Genomic DNA, 13,155 nt, shown 5'->3' with positions numbered 1-13,155 from the left:
AACCATGGTTACTGTGAGGAGTGATGTGACACTATGCTCTTTCCAAGATATAGGTCTGTTTAACCACATACCCAGAGTGATGGACTAAGTTATTATGGAGTGGAACTTTAAAATCCATGAGCCAAAATATTGTCTCTTTTTAATTATGTCAAGACTCTTGTCTAAATGATATAGAGATCCAAAACAGTATTTTGATAGCATGTGTGTCAGTTAAGAAACATTAGAATAAGGCAGCTTAAGTATAGCATCCTTGTTCTAAAATATTTTTTGATGAAGTAAGTATATTAAGATTATTTAACCTATTCATGAATGTTGTAGCCATGCATACAAAATTCTTAGGAACAATCAAGTCTGAGTGTGCATTCCCGTGGAAATTTGTTTCCTGATGCATTGAGAATATTTGCATTTTCTTACAGTAAAATATGTGAAGCTCTTCTGTTATAATCTGTGCATACCCCTTAAGCTCATAGGTAAATAATTATTGTTTCAAACAAAAGAACCTTTTTAATTAAAAAAAAATCACTGAGTTTAATAAAATGAGATTGCAAATGTGGATTCAAGGCTGGCAATTAACACAGAATCAGCCTTCCAGGTTAAGGATAAGATGCACCCAAGTGTAGCTGTGGTTTGTCAAAGAAGAACTGCCAGGTCTTCAGTTTCCATTAGGCTCATTGGATTGAACTCCAGCACCATGTCATCTCTCTGTGAGGAAGTTCAATTTTGAAATATAAAAGCAAAATATATTGTTTGATTGTAATGTAAACAAATAATTTTCAAATCCACTCTGGTGGGAAGAGGACTAATGTGATTGGCTGGACTAATAACATTTTCTTAGGAGGATGTGGCAAATCAGTTCCAGGAAATTACCTAATAAAGCAATGATGCTTGCAAGAATCAGTATAAACCATTCAGGAGATAAATATATTTCCACACATTCTTCTTTATACAGTGCTAAAATGATGCTCTCTCTACTCAGCTATGCCTTTATAAAGGGGACCAAGAAGTAAGTAGTAAAACGTCATCACATTAGCATCAGAAGTAGATGACAGATTAATATTATGTGAATAGTAAGTGGCAAAAGACACATTAATGTCTACAACTTGTATATATTTGTCTCAACCTTCTTTGCACAGTGGCCATCAGAGGACATCATACAATGTGCTCCAGAGAAAGAGTCCAATAAACTCACCAGATATATGTGGCATACAGGAAACAGTTGATAGGAAGCAATGAAACATCATTTAGAAAGTGCACTGCATGAAAAGGGTAAGCCACTTGATGGATACATGACCTTGTTAACTAAGAGATCCCTTATCAGTTGAAGAAAATTATAAAATATCAGTCTCTAAGGACCTTCAAATTTGTCACTCCCCAAATATCTTCTGTCCTCTGAGGAATTGAGGGTACAAATAGAACATTCAGCTGATGTCAGGCTGCAGCAATTTCTTACAACATTGTCTGCAATTTGAAAAATCAATACATTTTCTCACATCTTGTTTCAGATTACAAAGTCACTACTTGTAGAGCAGTATTATCTCAAGTTCTTTGGGGGAAGCAATGTTTTTTAAAAGGGGATACCCTTAGCCTTTCCTTTTAAATTTTTCCACAAGTGGAATAGTTGGGTCTTGAAGTAGCCTTATTCCCAACTTTCTGAGAAAGCACCAGAATGATTTCCAAAGTGGTTACACAAGTTTGGACTCCCATCAGAAATGAAGGAGTGTTTCCCTTTCTCCATACCCTTGCCAGCATGTGCTGTGTCTATTGAAGTTTTTTGTTTTGTTTTGTTTTGTTTTGTTTTGTTTATCTTAGCAACTGTAAATGGTGTAAAATGGAATCTCAGAATCCTTTTGATTTGCATTTCTCTGATGACTAAGGACTTTGAGAATTTCTTTAAGTGTTTCTCAGCCATTTGATAGTCCTCTGTTGAGAATTCTCTTTTTAGCTTTGAACCCCATTTCTTATTTGGGTTATTTCATTTGGTGGTGTTTACTTTCTTGAGTTCTTTGTATATTTTGGATATTAGACCTTTGTCAGATGTAGGGTTGGTGAAGATCTGTTCCCAGTCTGTAGGCTGTCGCTTTGTTCTGTTGACAGTGTCTTCTGCCTTACAGGCACTTCTCAGACTCATGACCTCCCACTTATTAATTGTTGACCGCAGAACCTGGGCTGTGGTGTTCTGTTCAGGAAGTTGTCTCCTATGCTAATGAATTCAAGGCTCTTTCCCACTTTTTGTTCTAAAAGATTCAGTGTCTCTGGTTTTATCTTGAGGTCTTCAATCCACTTGGACTTGAGTTTTGTGCATGGTGATAAATATGGATCTACTTGAATTTTTCTACATGTAGACATCCAGACAGACCAGTACCATTTCTTGAGGATCCTTTTTCCATTGTATAGATTTGGCTTTTTGTTAAAAATCAAGCGTCTGTAGGTGTGTGGATTTATTTCTGGGTTGTCAATTCGATTCCATTGATTAATCAGCCTATTGCTATGCCAGTACCATGCTGTTTTAATTATTATTGCTCTATAGTACTGCTTGAGGTCAGGGATGGTGATTCCTCCAAGGATATTTTATTGTACAGGATTGTTTAACTATTCTTGTTTTTTTCTATATGAATTTGCAATATACCCAAAAGTTGGTTCAGCACACAGCAAGGACATTTGCTCAGTTGTTTTCAAAGCAGCCTTTATATTCACAATAGCTGGACTCGGGAAGCAGCCTAGATGTCCATTAGTTGGAGAATGGATAAAGAAACTATGGTGCATTTACAGTCTGAAATACTACATAGCTATTAAAAAGAAGGAAATCTTGAAATTTTCAGGAAAGTGAATGGAACTAGAAACGATCATGCTGAGTGACTTAACCCAGACCCAGAAAGATACACATGGTATGTACTCACTTTTAATTGGATACTAGCCCATCATGGACACCCCCTGAGAGTCTTCACTCAGTGGGGGATTGGGAAAGATGCTGAGACTTGCTATTGGGACTCTGGTAAGAGAGACACGGTAAGAGAGGAAAAACCCACAGGGTCCAGGAACCCTACAAGAATATGAACAAGGCAAGCAGATCTGGACCCAAGAGGGCCTGCACAAACTACTGTAACAACCAAGGACAATGCATTCAGTAAACCTAGACCCCCTATTCAGATCTAGCCAATAGATAGCTCACTCTTCCCAATTGTGTGGAGAGCATGGACTGATTATGAAATGAACTCTGGTGCCCCCCATTGGACCACTTTCCCTTGGTGGGGAGGCCTGGTAACACTCAGAGGAAGGGGAAGCAGGCTATCATGAGGAGAACTGATAGGCTGTGATCATTTGGTGGGGCAGAGGGTCTCCTTCTGTCATAGGCCTAGGGGAGGAAATAGAGTGAAAGAGGGAGGGGAAGGGGAACAAGAAGACTCAAGTGAGGGAAGAACAATCAGGATACAATCTGAATAAATTATTTAAATAAACACTTAAAAATTTTTTTCTACCCCTTTGGTTGCACATTTTATGTGTTGTTATGTATATATACACATAAGCTTTTATCCTTTTCCATTTGACTTAAAGTCAAAATTATCACATTTCAATTAATATACATAATATGTAATATATGTAATATTATATATATAGTATGTGTGTGTGTGCATGTGTGTTTAGGTGCTCATATATATGAATCCATGGAAGCTAAAAGACATGTGTGGTTCACCAGCAGCAATTCATTTCCTTGTTGAAGCAAGGCTTTTCACTCAGTACCCTAGGATGTCTGTCAGTGAGTATTGGGATCTGCTTCATTCACCTTCCCATCACCTGAGTTAGAGCCATGCTCACCAAAAATAACTTTATTTTCATAGAGCCTTTGTGATTCACACCCAGTTGATTGTGCTTGTGATGTAAGTACATGTCTGACTGAGCTATCATACAAACCATAAATATCATTTTTTAAATTTTTTCATGCAATATTTTGATGACTTCTCCTTTTTCTTGTCCCAGATACTTCTCACCTCACTAACCTCACTGCTGACCCAAATTCAGATCTGTTGTCTCTATGCAAAAAAAAAAAAAAACCCCACCTTTATTTATGTCATATAAACTGTGTCTCATATGAAGAACTAAGAATAATTATGTCTTAACTCAAGTACTTTGGAATTTGCTCAAAAACTACTTTGTTTTTTTTTTACATTTAGAAATTTTCAAAATACGTTTTCATAACCACAACTTATTTCTTTGTGATAACACTGAAAACAAACAAAATTAAGTACTTTATTATCCTAAGTATTGAGTCCTTTGAAACTCACGCAATCCCATAAGAAATGAATAAGTATAACATTGACTTTATTCATTTTCAATATTACCTGTATCATAATTTTGAAGTATCTTTGAGATCTTCCGTAAATATATAGTATAATAGCCAACTTTAACAATTATTATAACAATAAATAAGACTTTTATTGATATTTACTCTGTTGGGTCTTATTCTATATATTTGTTTCAGTGCCTGATTATTTATATGATTATATCTTAAAGACTCTACCTGAAAATACTATTATCACTACTAGAGGCATGAACAGAAAGCAAAGCACTATAATAGTAAATAATTTGCCTTAATTCACATAATCAGGACATGCTACAACTACAAATTTGAATTATCACTCAGTCACCATATTTCTTAACTAAATAAGTATGCCACATATGTACTATAATGAGTAGTGATTCTTCTGTGGAGAAATGAAAAAGACTAGATTACCTGTAATGGAGAAGAACAACAATTAATTTCACAGGAATAGACAGCATGTCTTGGCAGTGATTATTCCATAGTACAGGCTGAAGTTCATCAGTGGCAGTAAGAATTTGAGGTAGGAACTTAACACAGAACCCATAAAGGATGTTCTTTGTTAGTGTTCAAACTAGAATAAGCTCAGCCCTTATATAGCCCTGGACCACCTACCTTGAATTGATGGTGCCCACAGTGGGCTGGAGCTTCTCACATCAATTATGAGTCAAGAAAATTCCTCAGACATGTCCACTAGCCAATATAAACAAGGGGAATTCTTCACTTGACTTTTCTTCTTGGGTGACTCTAAATTATGTTAAAATGACCTTAAGATCTACGGACTCTCTACATCATATATAACTTAACACACAATAGCACAATAGCCATAGCATTTCCCTTTAAATATCTTCTATATGGTTTCCAATTTTCATGCCAGATACATAAAGATTAACATTAGAGATAAAATAAAACAATTTACAAAGGAGCACCATTATTTTATTAGAAAAATGAATGAATAGTACACACAAACACACACACACACACACACACAGAGAGAGAGAGAGAGAGAGAGAGAGAGAGAGAGAGAGAGAGAGAGAGAGAGACAGAGAGACAGAGAGAGAGAGACAGAGAGAGAGACAGAGACAGAGACAGAGAGAGACAGAGAGACAGAGACAGAGACAGAGACAGAGACAGAGACAGAGACAGAGACAGAGACAGAGACAGAGACAAGAGGGGAGGTGGAGATTCATACTCTGAGAGAACTGAGGTGCTTTAATTCCAGAAGGGAAATGTTTCCTCAGAGAAAAATAAGATAATATAAACATAGAGAGGGAGTGAGTACTTGTGGATACGGCACAGACCTGAGTAACTTTGTAGACCAGAGGCTGGGAAGGAAGGGCAGTTAGCACTTTGTGTGCAGGGAAGAGAAAAGCAAAGCAGGAAGAGTGATGTAATAGACATTCTAGTGGATGTCAGGATGATGGTGTCATTGAAGATCTAAACACAGGCATATTTCAAAAGACAAAGTGAATTCATAAGTGATCTGCTTTTAAAAATGAAATAATTTTATCAGTTAACTTTCTTTAAACTGACCTGTATATAGTTATAAAATCTGATATGGTTATAAAAAGCTGATAACCAATGGCAATTGAATTACAGGCAGATGAATTCAACATGACTTATAAGTTTCAACCATTACCTTCATGTATATGATTGTAAAAATATATAAATCCCAGTGTTTCCCATTTTAACTATTTTAAGTGATAGTGTTTGCAATCAGACTATAGTAATGCTATTAACAACTATCTATTTTAATAATTTTTTCCAAATTCTAAATGATGAACTCTAGGGCATACTAAATTTAAGTTTATATTTTTTAATGCATTCAGCAATTGCCTTTGTGTTTTTAATGACTGTAAATTGGACATCAAACATACATTAATTATTTAAAATAGAGGAAAATCTATAAAAGTATATTTTATAAACTTAGAGTGAGATTTCTAATTTTAGGTTGATATTAAAGTGTGGTATTTTCTTTTATTTATTTTAATTTTTAATGAATATTTGCATATAAATCTTTTTTTCAAGACCAAGCTGGCTTTGTTCCAGGGATAAAAAGAACTTCAACACAAGTAAACAAATTATATCACATAAACAGCCAAGTATAAAAGTGCATGCCCAAGGCCTGAAGAGATGGCTCAGTGGTTAAGAGCACAGCCTGCTCTTCCAAAGGACCTGGGTTCAATTCCCAGCGCTCACATGGCAGCTCACAACTGTCTGTAACTCTAAAATCTGACACCCTCACACCAATGTACATAAATTAAAAATTAATTAAAATACTTTAAAGAGTTCGTGTCCGTCCCAAATAATATGAGGCATTTATGTAGCTATGAAAATGAACAAAAGCATGTCTTCTGAAAGAAAATGCGAGGAAAAGTAAGTGAAATAAGCTAGACTCAGAAAGGTCATTATCTCACACATCTATTGTAAGGCAAAACTAGATAAAAAAGATTGGGATAGATGTGAGGACACTCTATCTGGACCCTAGGTGAGAGAAATATGGGAGAAGGTGGAAATAGAAGGACCCAGGGCATTCTAGAAACCTACAAGTAGAACATCATGACAGGCAGATCTGGATGCAGGGCTGTCTGCTCAAACTACTGCACCAACCAGGGGCAATACATGCAGTAAACATTGAATCCCTACTAAAATGTGGTATTTTCAATATTGAAGAGAATTTTCTGGTTTTGGAAAAATTCTTAATAATGCAGATAACTTGAAAGAAAAATAATTTTAAGATTTTCCTTCAAGTTATGAAACTCAGTGTAAAATATAAGAAATAATATATCCCACTTAATTTTCATGCTTTTGGAATATTGACACAAATTATATTCTAATGCAAAGAACGTAAACCAATAATTACAATTCAGAACACAAACAGGGAGCTGAGAGTGGTGGTGCACGCCTTTAATCCCAGCACTCAGGAGGCAGAGGAAGGTGGATTGCTGTGAGTTTGAGGCTAACCTGCTCTAAAAAGTGAGTCCAGGACCGCCAAGGACACACAAAAAACCAAAAACAAACAAACAAACAAACAAAAAGTACACAAACAGATACCAATCAATTTGAAATGTTTCTCATATACACAGCCTGGAAAATCTACGTGTTTAGGTGGGTGTTCACGTGTGTTCCTGTGTTTGATTTACAATGTATTTGATTATGCATTATCAACATCTTACAATAAAACTTGTCTCAAACATTCTGTAATACGTAAATAAGTACTAAAGAAAGTATTAATAACATTTCTGTTATGAGACTCAAATGAATAATTTGCATGCCAAGATGATTAAGGTAAAACTCAAACTCTGAACTAGTCAAAATTCACAAAGGTAAGATGCTTAACATCTTGTTAATAAAAATAATTTGAATATGAGAAATTATCTTTGAGTTTTGTATCAGAGGATGAAGGCAATTTTTAAAAGCACTTATATTAGAAATATATTGTTTGAAGATGATTTTATGGACATTAATGTTACTTTGTACAGCAATGTATGTTTCTCTTGCTATCGATGTCTGCGGCATTTCACCAGTCTACGAATTATAGATATTTAAGGTATTGATTCTTATCAATTTCTGTTTCTTGTATTTACCTTAATAAAAATTTTTAGAAAAAAAGAAATAGATATCCTAAATATCATCCCATATCATGGTTTTAATTAGGTTTACCCTTTTATTTCTGATTATTCTCTTCACAGTATCTACTGATTGAACTATTTTAATATATGCTATGTAGGACTTTTATATGTTTTTAGGCTTTTACAGTTTTTCTTGAATACACTCATGAAAAATATTGATTTCAATATACTCTGGAGAACTTATTGCACTTTTGAGCTAACTACTTATTTAAAGATTCAATATTTTCTCTTTTGTCTGTTGAACATAGTGTATTTCTGTAAACATCAGAAATCTGATTACTATGGGTACACATCAATAACTTGGGCTCAGATATAGAACTGGTTATTATACTGTGTTTAACTGTTAAGTTTAAAAGAATTAAAATTGAATTATTTCTTGAAAGGTAGAAGAAAATAACTTTATATTGAATTACAAATGATCTTCTGAATTTCAAGCCCTTTTTTCACTATTAGCCCTTCAATGGTTAAATAAAAATAGTTGGTAATAGTTTTCTAAATATGTAGTAATATGTTGATACATTTTATATTTCACTCTAATTTTTATTACATTTAAAGAAAGCACGGCTTATAAACCCTTCAATTAAGCAAATATTTATTGCTGCTGTATAATATTCTAGGCATGTTCTTACCTTTAGTTATAGTACTAATAAGCATGATAAAACCTTCAAATCTTATTTGAAGTAATTAATTTTTAATTTTTCTGTTTGATTCTTGCCAAAATAGTGAGAAACTGAGTTTTTAAATAAAGTGGAAATTATGTGAGGAAGCTCCTCAAAACACTGACCTCTGTTCCTTACTACCTTACACACCACTAGCCAGCATCTCAGTGCATATGTCCACACATCATGAAACTGACATAAGTTTTCCAAGACAAAAACAAATGCTAATTCTTGATAAGTAACTGTTCTTTAGCATTATACTACAATTATTAATTATATGATATAAATACATATTCATAATATTTCACTGTAATTTTAATTTATGTTCCTATATCTAATATATATATATATACACATCATCTTTTATAACACTTTTTAAATGTCTACCAACTAAACATAACTTAAAAATAGAAAATGAGTATCTAATTTCATGTACCTAAAATTTAATAGTAGTACAAAAATTATGCTTACTCAGGAAAACTAGAAAAATTAATGTGCTGATCCTTACCAGATTTGCAAAAATGCAAATATAGCAGTTTTCATTGCACATATTTTAAGAAGATACATTTTCAACAGAGAAGCCATAGTGAATTTTTTGAAAGTGTGGGCTTAAATAATTTTTAACTGCAAAACATTTGAAATAACAAAATATAAAGAAACTCTTAGTCTGAGTTTTTTTTAAACAAAGAACATATTGTATAAATATGGTTAAATATACATATATATGACTTTACTGCTCAAATTACTTATAAATAATCCTAAATTAAATATATATAGTTTTTAATAATTTATTTAAAATTAATTTATTGTGTTACTTTGATATTTCTTCTTGTTATTGTGATAATTTTGTGTGTTATATATCAAATGTAAGAGAAATAAATCTATTTTCAGATGAGAACTTAAGTCTTGATGCTTTAAACATTCTAAACAAACATTTTATTGGAGTATTTTGTATAAAACAATTTGTAGGCTACTACTCATGATTATAAAAGGGATATGGATACTGTGAAATGAAAGGGTTTTTTTTTTGAAGTGAGGAAAAAAGGAAGATATTTCCTCCTTTGAAATACACAGTCTTAAGAAAAGAACTGTGTGCTATCATTTGGGCTTGCAGAGAACAGCACTTTCTTGCAGGTGATTATGTTACATCCACATAAAACTTTATAGCAATGAACATTTGAAAGTAAACATAGGTGGACAGATGGCTATACTGTGTGATACACGACAGCTTCTGTGACAAGAGTTTTTGTTTGTCTTTTTGTTTTATTTTACTGGGGGGAGGAGAGGGATGTTGGTGCATGACATGTAAATCATAGACATTCAATAAAAGTTTTAAAAAATTAAAAATAAAATTAAAAAAGAGATAATAAAAGCAGTCCTGAAACAGCAATATTTTAATAATTTGAAACTGAAGTTAAGTTTATGAATAACAGAATACAGTATAGATGCTATTTAAATAAACACTATATATGCTATTTAAATAAAAACCAAGAGATACATACATCATATTCGGGAAAGAATCCTACCAACTACTGTTCATAAGACTCACATTTGTGAAGGATCTGTCTGTGATGCCACACAAGTATAGAGAAATAAAGGAAGACTACAACTCATCACATTTTAGTCAACATGAGCAACACCTCATCCTGGTTATCTTTTAATTTTATTTTTGAAAAAATTTGCGTCAATTTCATACGTGATTTCCATGATTGCACCTTCTTCAATTTCTCCCTGTCCTGTCCACAAAAGTTACTCAAACAAGCAAAGCATCATATGAAAATTTATAGTTACATGAATAAAGTAGTCCTTTATTTCAGAATTGAAATCTAAAATATTTCCTTTCATAACATGTTATTATGAAAAATCTAATGTGTTATAAATATTAGAATTTGTAACATATAGCTAATATAAAATATACAATGTGTTGAAGAACCTATAACTACATTGAGGTTTATAAAAGTGATATTTGAGAACTTCTTTCTAAGAGAAACAAAATGTCATAGCTATGTTATCCTAAAATAACAGGAGTGCTTGAGATAAAATGGTGATGAGTTGGAAGCCAGTCTGTGTTAGTCAGTTCATAAACAATCTGATACAAGTACTGAGATTTTCATTTTTTAAAAAACCCATGTGGTGTAGCTCAATTCTAGATTACAAGGCTCTATTTTTAATCCCTAGTGCTAAAAGAAAAACAAATGAGTATAGGATTATTCATTTCTATTCTAAACAAATGAAGCAAACAATCTTTTTGCAGTGCATTTGCTCATAAGACCTCAATTAAATATGTGAGAGATACACTTTGCAACTTTCTAGCATGTGTATAATTAGATAGCAACTGAATTAAATGGCTAAAAACATAGAGCAAAGTCTACTTTCTTTTCATTAAATGTTTAATGGCTGAATCAAGCAGGTAGTGCTAAGGTTTTGAGAGATGAAAAGAAGAAATTGTATGAATCGGATTTGAATACTTAATGTCAGAATTTGAGAATTCCAAATTTAGAAGGAACAGATAAAATTTTTCATTTTTAAAAACAAAATTTCCATTCTATAAATTCTCAAAATTGTGACAAAAAAAAAACCCACAGAAGACCCAACTTTAACTTCTGAAGACAGAAACTCTGTAGCAATCACTTTCCTATTAGTTGAGAATTTGTTCCTAAGGATATTTGAGCAATCACAGTGCTCCTTAATTTTCTTGTCCTGTTTTCCTTATTTTCCTTCTAATCTCAGAAGAGAATTTTAGGTGTAGAACCTTACAGATCCTCTTTCCATCAAGTATATGTGTCAGAAAAAGAACAGCTAAAGGGAGTTTGGCAAAGCTATTTGCCTGATATGGAGGGTCCAGTTGGGTCTATAGCAGTTGGTTAGTCTCTGTGGTCTGGGCTCGGGAAGTTGATTTGTCTAATCAAGTAAATAGTTTCATTGTTGTAGTTTGAAAAGGCTAAGAATTCTTAAGTTACTGTTTAAAATGTTAATTGATTCTATGAAAAGTGTCCTCCTCTACAAAGGATGGTAAAATAGTCAAATTGAATGGGGAAAATACCACCTACGAAAAGGGACACAGATGTTGGTATTAACTAATAAAGATTTTAAGACAGCAAAATACCCCATCAAATAATCAGAAAGAAATGTACAAATACAAGGCTTACAAATAGAAATAATAACAGAAACAAATAAAAATTTTACAGCTGCAAAAATGTTTAATAGTTTTTTGATGGAGACTGTTGAAAAGCCAATTATATTGAAGATGAATAATAGAATTTACTGAATATAATAATACAAAAGAAACACATTGCATAAAATTCAGCCATCAAACACTGTAAATACAAACTTCCTGTGTTCAGAGTAACTACAGGACTCAAAACCATAGAACTAGCGAAAATTTAAGAAGAAGCAAACCTTAAAAATACTCAAAATGCCCCAATAGCTGTAGAAGATTAGGGCTTAGAACACTGGTTTGGTCAATATAATGTATGTTGGCCAAAAAGTCTTACACTTCTGTTAGAGAGTCAGTATTATTAAGGAGTTGGCCTCTGAGAGGCTACTCACAATCTAGTGCATTGATGGCCCTTTACCCATATACATGCAGGCATCCTTAAGTGACAGCAGTAAATTTGTGTTTGTTTGGAAAAAAAAAATATCAAGCACAGAATTGGAAAGAAAAAGTTTAGTGTGGGAGATGGACAAGTGTCAAAAGCAAGATAGTCAGAGTGGGCTTGTGAAAAAACACACTGCATGAATGAATGAAATTCTCAAAAAATGTAATACATTCAGACTGTGTATGTGTATATGTGTGTGCGTTCATGTACATGTGTAAAAGTATGTATCCAGAGGTTAATTTAGGTAACTTCCCCAAAATCTTTGCATTTCTTTTTTCTTATTTTTTAATAAATTTTGTTAATTTATTCATATTACATCTCAATTGTTATCCCATCTCTCCTATCTTCCCATTCCTCCCTCCCTCCCTCCCTCCCATTTTCCCCCCACTCCTCTCCCCTATGACTGTAAGTGAGGGGGACCTCCTCCCCCTGTATATGCTCATAGACTATCAAGTCTTTTCTTGGTAGCCTGCTGTCCTTCCTCTGAGCGCCACCAGGCCTCCCCATCGAGGGGACATAGTCAAATACAGGGCACCAGAGTTTGTGTGAAAGTCAGTCCTCGAATTTCCTGTCCATTGACTAGATCTGGGTAGGGGGTCAAAGCTTACTGCATGTATTGTCCTTGGCCGGTGCCATAGTTTGAGCAGGACCCAGAGGCCGAGATCTGCCCATCATCATGTTCTTCTTGTGGGTTTCTAGGACTCTCTGGATCCTTCTATTTCCCTATTCTTCCATGCTTCTCTCACCTAGAGTCCCTATAAGAAGTTTTCCCCTCTGTCCCACTTTCCTGGTACGTGAAGACTTTCATGGGACATGCCTCTTGGGGTAATGTCCAGATATAAGAGAATATATACCTTTTGACTTTTTCTGCTCATTATGATCATTTCTAGTTCAATCCATTTGTCCACAAATTTCTGGAATTCCTTGTTTTTAATAGCTGAGTAGTATTC

The 13,155-nt window shown here is 33.7% G+C and overlaps 1 long non-coding RNA gene across 1 annotated transcript in view; it reads right to left on the bottom strand.

The window, feature by feature from the left end:
• Positions 1 to 13,155, bottom strand: part of LOC311584946 — a 744,261-nt gene that overhangs the window by 710,299 nt on the left and 20,807 nt on the right. The gene's annotated exons all lie outside the window — the stretch shown is intronic.

The sequence above is a fragment of the Acomys minous genome, assembly GCF_964271855.1.
Source record: "Acomys minous genome assembly, chromosome: 15".
Taxonomy (NCBI): Eukaryota; Metazoa; Chordata; class Mammalia; order Rodentia; family Muridae; genus Acomys; species Acomys minous.
The sequence above is the reverse complement of the archived record's forward strand: the minus strand, read 5'-3'. Positions and strand labels throughout refer to the sequence as shown.